The sequence below is a fragment of the Coffea arabica genome, chromosome 4c (assembly GCF_036785885.1).
Source record: "Coffea arabica cultivar ET-39 chromosome 4c, Coffea Arabica ET-39 HiFi, whole genome shotgun sequence".
In the NCBI taxonomy this organism is placed as follows: domain Eukaryota; kingdom Viridiplantae; phylum Streptophyta; class Magnoliopsida; order Gentianales; family Rubiaceae; genus Coffea; species Coffea arabica.
In genome coordinates, this window is record NC_092316.1 from 28,635,551 (window position 1) to 28,643,807 (window position 8,257).

General features: G+C 36.5%; 1 long non-coding RNA gene across 1 annotated transcript; it reads right to left on the minus strand.

Annotated features, from left to right (window-relative positions):
* Positions 1 to 4,747: 4,747 nt before the first annotated feature.
* Positions 4,748 to 7,837, minus strand: LOC113738505 (uncharacterized). The gene is made up of 2 exons (XR_003460158.2): positions 7,573 to 7,837; positions 4,748 to 4,959 (listed from the first exon to the last, which is right to left on the minus strand). It is a non-coding gene; the product is annotated as an uncharacterized lncRNA (long non-coding RNA).
* Between the last annotated feature and the right edge of the window lie 420 nt (positions 7,838 to 8,257).

Genomic DNA, 8,257 nt, shown 5'->3' on the forward strand with positions numbered 1-8,257 from the left:
CCCTTGATTCCGGTATACTCGAGTATTACCATTTCTGTTCGGTTACGGTGAGCGGGCCCGGTAAAGGGGTGTTTGGTGGACTGAATTCGGTGTAAAGAGGGGTCTACGGACGCGTTGGTTCTATATACGTTGACGGAGAGTCAACCGGTTTGGATCAAGTACTGCGCTGGAAATTTGGCTCCTGAGAGCCACCCGTATCCTTCTGATTTGAATCATTGGTTCCTTTGCTTTACATCTGGCATGTGTACTTGAGTTACTAAACGTGAAATGCCATGATTTTATTGCTATCTGTTTGGTACCTCATTGAGCGCAAGCTCACCCCTTTCTGTTCCTTTTGTTTTCCTTACAGGAAAATAAACACTTTTGGTCTGGATTTAACAAATAGCTGCCAAATTGAGCTAGTTGAACATATCTTTTGTATAGCTCATGTATTAAAATCCTAAATGTACTTTTGGGGACTATTTCCTTTTGATTTGGCAAACTAGACATGTATCCACTTTTGAATACTTTTGTATGCCACTTTGGGCTTGTAAATACTAAGTTTCAAGATGTGAATGTTTGCTTGGTATTTGGTTGGGTTCTGACGGGTCGGTTATTATTCATGGCCGACTCCGGATTTCATTTTATTTTATTTTGGGTTATTTTACTATTTTGATTTGTTTACGCGCGTTTGTAAGTTCCGGAATGAAACAGATAGCTCTAATCTGTTCCGTTAGTCCTGGCGAGAGTTGGGCAGACGGTCCGCCGAACCCTTTGGTTCGCCTTAGGGTAAGGCGGGGCTGTCACAAATAAAGCATAAATTAAAACAAATAAACATATAAGAGCACGTAGCACATAACACGTAAACATAATATCTAGATGCCAAAATTCTAAGAAAAGCGGATAAAACACATAACACATAAGCCACATAAACACAAAACCTATCTATTATATCGGGGATTCTAACTACAATCTAAAATGGGAAAAATATGATAAAATAAAATTAGTTATCCTATCTATTACATTTTTGAGGTATTTAAATGCCTCTCGAATAATTATAAAAATTAACTAAACAAATATAATATAAGAAAATTTAAATGAACATTTAAATCCAATAAATAAAGCATATAAAAATATATAAACACATAGGAACACATAGGAGCACATAAGAGCACGTAATTGACATTGAAATAATAAAAATAGGAGTACCTCCCGTTTGAAGTGGTGACTAAATGGAGTCAAATTGTCCTATTTATACTCACAATGAACAAAAGAATCATGACACCAATTTAATTGAAAAAAATAATAATAAAAGTACTAAATTCACACTAATATGTCAACCGTAAAGAAATTTAAGAAAATCTAAAAATTACAAGTTAAGTATATTCAAAAGTAGCATAATTAGCTATTAAAGAAAAGAAACAATCATAATAAAGAGAGTCAAAATTCATCAGGGACTGAATTGCAAAAATAGAAAAACTTTTGGGGACAAAAATTATACTTTTCCAAAGTTCAGAGGTCAAAATTAAATAAAAGATAAAATTCAGGGACCAAAGTGCAATTAATTTAAGGACCTACATGAAAGAAATTTAAAACGTTCTGAGCCGTAGTAAAAGTACTCCAAAGATCAGGGGCTAAAGTGCAAATTCGCTAGCAGATCTTCTTAAGAAAACAGGTCACTGGGCCATTATTTAATTCTTTGGGCCGAAAACTACCTAAACCCAGCCGAAAGTCCAAGCCAAAACACACAGGCCAGCCCGTCTTCTATCACTCAAACCCAACCAAAAATAAAGCATGGGTCTAACCTTCTAGTCCAACCCAAAATAAGTAACAAGCCCACTAAAAATAAAATAAAATGAGCCCAAACCACTTTCCTTTTTCTTTTCTTTTTCTTCTTCTCTTTTCTTTCTTTCCTCTTCCTCCACTTCCAGCCATTTCCTTCCCTTCTTCTTCAGTCAGCTGAAGAAGCTTCAGCTATGGCCGCCGAACCGCCGGTCGCCGGCAACCTCTCCGATCGCCAAAATTTTTCAAAATACACCTCCCCACTCCATTTTTTCGCGTAGATTCCATTTCCGGAGTTGGTTTTTACCAAAAACGACTCAAAAGTGTCCAAAATGTAAAAAAAAAAAAAACAGTCCAGTTTTTATTTTTTTCCAATCACCCCATCTTTCACCAAAAATCATGAAAATTATACTACAACACTCTTATAACTCCTACAATACAAATATGATTTTTATTTCGACAAGAAAACAAATAAAAGGGCTAAAATAAAGCAAAACAGTCCCCTAAGATTCTTTTTTTTTCATTTTAGCATTTTTTCAAACGGTTAACATGCATGCATAAGACACATTTCCTTTTCCTCAATCTAGTTCATGCCATTTCCCAAATTTCAGCAACACAACAATTACAATAAAAAGCCAGCAAACAAGAGAAATTAATATACAACAACAACAATAAAACCAACAAAAGCAAGAGAAATTGGGCATTGAAACATGGATGTAAATATGATAAAAAAAAACTGAAAAATACCTCAATGTAGGTGGTAGTCCCTTGACCAAGATGTTTGACACAATTTCCAAGCCTTGAGCGTATCTTCCTAGCTCCCTTTGGTGATTGCTTTGTGTGTGGATGTGTTAGAAGAAATTGAGAGAGCGAGAGGGAGAAAGAGCCGAGACAAAAAATTGGAGAGTTTTTTTTTTTTCTTTTTTTGTTCTTTTGAGGGAGAGAGCCGAGAGGGATGGAGATTTTCTTTTTTTTCTTTTGTGGCTTCTCTTCTGTGTCTTGTGGGAGAGAGCCGAGAGAGGGAGTGTTTTTTGTTTCTTTTTGGGTCTTGTCTTCTGTGTGTGAGAGCCAAGAGAAGAGATTTAAGAAGTAAAGGTAGGGAGTTTGTGTGTTGGATCTTCCAAAATGATTTTCTCCACCTAATGAAAAGAAAGGTGCCTCGGATAAAATGATGATTTCTTCCAAATAAAAGAAAGATGCATGGAGTTTTTGAGTGCAAAAATGGATCAATAGTGCATTTGGTGAAAGAGCAATAATTATGAGAAGATTTTTGATTTCTTGATTTTCTCTTTTTTTTTGTTGTTTTTTTTGTCCTAAAATAAACCTGCAAAAAATGAGAAAAATACACATTAAAATGTAAGAAAATAAATAACTTATTAAATAGAAAAAACTCACTAAAATATTAAAGATTGACAAAAATTTGGTATCCACAGCTTGCCCCTCTTTGTCTAGAGCTTCAAAGAAACCCAAGACAAAGACGTAGACACCAAATTACTTACCTATCTTTTCTAGCTGTAATTAAGCTAAAATAAACAAACCAACACTTGGCTGAAATTATTGGACAAAATTATGTAATAACATTACAGAAAATATGACCGAACTCATGTAGAGTTGCCTACGTATCCCACCATGGGAATCAGGTCAAACATAGTTCGAATGCAAGTGAACCACAATGAAACAAGTGCATTGATCAACTGTGATCTTTGCAAAGTCGAAAAAGTCTGAGCTCTTAAAACTTCTAAACATGAAACACAAAATAAATAAGAAAGCACAATTATTAATCAAAACAGTAAAAAAAAAGTAACTTGTCATAACTAGAAAAAGATACGCGGAGAGACGCGGTTACGCTCCAAAAAAGGGGATAGAAGGGTGCGCGGTGAACGCTGAGACTCATCAACAGGAAATTAAATTTGTCAAGAAGGAGGATAGAAGGGTGCGCCGTGGACGCTGAGACTCACCAACAGGAAATTAAATTTGTCAAGAAGGGGGATAGAAGGGTGCGCGGTGGGCGCTGAGACTCACCAACAGAAATTTAAATTGTCAAGAAGGGGGATAGAAGGGTGCGCGGTGAATGCTGAGACTCATCAACAGAAAATTAAATTTGTCAAGAAGGAGGATAGAAGGGTGCGCCTGGACGCTAAGACTCACCAACAGGAAATTAAATTTGTCAAGAAGGGGGATAGAAGGATGCGCGGTGGACGCTGAGACTCACCAACAGGAAATTAAATTTGTTTTTTAGAAAAAGATGCGCGGAGGGACGCGATTACGCTCCAACAGGAAATTAAATTGTCAAGAAAGGGAGATAGAAGAGTGCGCGATGGACGCTGAGACTCACCAACAGAAAATTAAAATTATCTTTTAGAAAAAGATGCGCGGAGGGACGCGATTACACTCCAACAGGAAATTAAATTGTCAAGAAGGGAAGATAGAAGGGTGCACGATGGACGTTGAGGCTCACCAACAGGAAATTAAATTTTCCAAGAAGGGGAGGTAGAAGGGTGCGCTGTGGACGCTGAAACTCACCAACAGGAAATTAAATTTTCCAAGAAGAGGAGGTATAAGGGTGCGCGGTGGACGCTGAAACTCACCAACAGGAAATTAAATTGTCAAGAAGGGGAGGTAGAAGGGTGCGCGGCGGACGCTAAGACTCACCAATAGGAATTAAATTTGATTGTCAAGAAATAACAGATTGGTGGGATAAAACCCGAATCCAATAAAATAAAACGGTCAGTGGGATAACACCCAAACCCTGCCGAAGTTGGTGGGATAAAACCCAAACCCAACAAAATAAAAACGGTCAGTGGGATAAAATCCGAGTCTGCCGATCCCAACATGATATACAAAAGACACGTTAGTGGGTTGGATCCGATGCTAACGTGTGACGACCCCACCTTCTCCTAGGGCTTACCCTAGAAGTTAGCGGACCGCCTGCTTGGCTCTCGCCAGGACTCACTCACTTACATTAACTTCAGAGATAACATTCTCATTGAACAACTGAACATTCACTCTTAAGTACCACTTTAATCAGCTTGAAATACACGTTCTAAACATCCATTCTTAATATTACATCAACTCAAAACAGAAGATTCAACCATCTTAAAATACGAAAGAAAACGTGACTCCAATATATACACATAGTGATGGAATTTCCCAAAACAACGTTCCAATTCCATCCAATCACTTTTCCATCTCCAACTCCTGTAAGGAAAACAAAGCTAAAAGGGTGAGCTTACGCCCGTGAGGTTTCCATGCAAACAACAGTCAATAAGCACTTAAATCAATACAATTAAGCGAGTAGTGCACATTTCACTGTACAATCACTTTCATTAAGCAATTGAGGAAGCACATCACCAAACAATCACTTTCAATGCACTACACACTCCACCGAACTCCTCCTTATAACCTCCAAAATAATAAACACTTCCCTCACTTGGATGGCCATATCAATATCAGTAATCTGCTATTCCGTGGCAATACTCGAGTATACCGAACACTTACCCAAAGCTACCGTCCTACTCGACCAAGCCCTTTGCTGGCTCGAATAGTCTGTTGAACAGGGGGTTTTGGGGCCCAGGTCAGCCAGTGTGATAAATTACACACATGGCTTACAGTCATGCACACTTACAATATCACTTGATCAATTATCAACCTTCAAGCTCAACTAAGCCGAGTGCGATAAAGTACACTCTCGACTTAGAAGGCGAGGGACAATTGAAAACACTTCACAATGAATTACTTAGCAATATTTCCTAATAAGCACATTTGCCATATAATTGTACTTAGGTACACATAAGCAGTTTAACACATAAATTCGGAAAACACTCACCAAAGATTCAAATGACTACTTTCGAGTCTCGAGTTGGTTTCCTGGTTCACGGCTACTTCCTAGTACAAGTTAATAATTCTAAAGTGAATATTCATTTTATATACAACCACTCATCTTACATAATTTAAGGTTTAAGTAACTAAAACCCAAGTTCGTAAGCTTATAAAACGAATCACCAAAATCTAGCAACCTTCCTTACGCTTGTCTTCAAGATTATTAAGTTTGGTAGCTTTAAAACAAGGTTAATATACATATACACCAAATTTTAATATCATATAAAACACTTGAGCTAAGATTAACTCATTTCCAATCTAATGTGCAAGGATTAAAACAAGCAAACGCTTCATTTCTTCCGTCTAGGCTAAAACGGATTCTAGTTTGACCGTAAAGTACAAATATAATATATTCAATATTCATTTATCATTTTATTTTGAAACTCATTGACTTTATTGTTTTAATCAAGAATTATACCTGTTTTCCCAAGTTAATAATTTATAAGATATTTATTTTAGGATTAAATCATTTTCCACTCAAGATTCTAAGATTACAGTTTAGGAGCACTTCATTGGTCCCCTTTTTAATTAATTAAACTCTAGGTTATTTGTAAGTTAAATTTTATTCCACTACACCAGTCCCTCAAATTTTATAATCTTTAAAATATTTGTGAAGACAATATTAAGTAATTAGAAGCCAATTTAGGTACATAATTATCATGAGTTTTCCCCTCATTTGCTTTAGTTTAACTCTACTTGTGGAGCTGTATATAGCCATTAAATCTCAGGGTAACTGTAGCTATCATTTATGAAAGCTTACAAAGTTGGAAATTAGAGTAAATGCTGGTTCAAAGTTGGTTCCTCACGGCCATTATCAAAGCAAAGTGCATCCGGGAACAAAAGGAAAGCAACAAGAAAGGCAGCTTTGCCACCCTCTGATGTTTTGATCACAACTAGATCTACGCTTATCGGATTGAGGCGAATTTTATAGCGTTTCGAAGCTAAGACATAGACCTACATTTCTTCTGAAGACATCAACATCCAGTTATCACGTTTTCAAGGCCAAAAAGGGATGGTCAGAAGCACAATCTGTTTCATTTTCTCGGTCAGCAACCAAAACTAGTAACGTTACTTCAAGCTTTCGACGAAAACTCTATTCTTTCACTTGCTTAAAACTCTAAATATTTAAAGTACATTCAGTCCAGCATATACTAAGGAAAATAGCATCTAGTTTCAACAAATTATTCAACCCAAAAGCTATGCACAACAATCTGTCATCAACTAATTACAATTTGCAGCAGTATAGCAGTTTAACATGTGGTGTTTTCTCATAATTTTCTTTTCAGTTTCATGCTCCAACTAGACATGCGGGGATGATCATTCAACTACAGACCACCTTAAGCAAAACATAGAAATTTATAGCCAAAAATCCAAGAGAAAAGCTGAACCAAGATTTAAATCCTCTCTCGGCTATAAAGCGGGTTCGTAGCAGCAAGTAATGCCTAAAGACGAGTTTCTTCTACTAGATCCCTCCATTTTATGCTCAAACCTCTCATTCATAAAGAAATCAAGATGTTATACAACATATTACAGATTAACACAGAATTTTAGAGTCATTATTCACCAAAGACAGCTGAAACTTTTCCATCCCCCCCCACTCGGATGAAGCTGGAAAAATTCCAGCAAGGATCTTCCATTGATCCTCCCAATTTTCAACTTTCCCCAAATTTCTTCAACTAAACTTCTTATAATACCTGAGGTATCTATATAATAGGTTCTTCCTTTGTTATTTTTTTCCATTTTTACACTACTAATGAGTTGCAATTCCTTTAGTTACCTCCCGATTCCTACGACTTCAATCAGATAACCATTTACCTTAAAACCAGAATTTTCTCCTGTCGAAGCTCAGTTTCCTCTGCTACAACTTAACTTGTAGGTTGAATATATACTCTTTTATACTCAGTAAGTAAGTATTAATCACATAAAATTTACCTCTTGCCTTTAAGAGTTAAGAATTGCAGATGGATCAGATTTTTTTTTCCAGCTTTGTTCCCTCAAGTCTGCACCAGCTATCCCTCCCGTTTCCTTGCCTTCGTTTGCTTGATTATGTTTAGCAGCTGATGAGGTTAACCAATTTTCTCTCCTCGCACTTAGTTCCACTCCCTCAGTTCGTTTTAGAAAGAAAGAAAGGAAGGAAGAAGGCTGCCTTGTTTTTCTTCCTCTCGGTCACCGCCCAAGCTAGCAGATTGTTTTCTCCTCTCGGTTGTCTTCCAGAAGATGGCTTCCTCAGGTTGCATAGTAGTTTAACCAAGATTCAGGGTTAGTTAGGTCATTAATATTAACTTATTTGCTCACTAAGGGGCTGCGGTTTTATTATTTCATGCATTGACTCCAAACTTTATTTGTTCTAATTTATATACCCTTACAAAATTCTCGTACATTAATCTAGGAGATTTTCATACATTCAGTTTTAAAGGAAAATCAACTAGACATATAATTTATTCAACTGTATAATATATGCTACGTGTCTAGTAATATATGCAAATGACACAATTTACAATATACATACCATGTGTTTATTTGATTCATAAAAATTTTTCTACACCAATCTAGGATATTTCTAATTCTCGATTTCATAGAAATTCAATTAGACATTTAATTTAACCACTTATTCGTT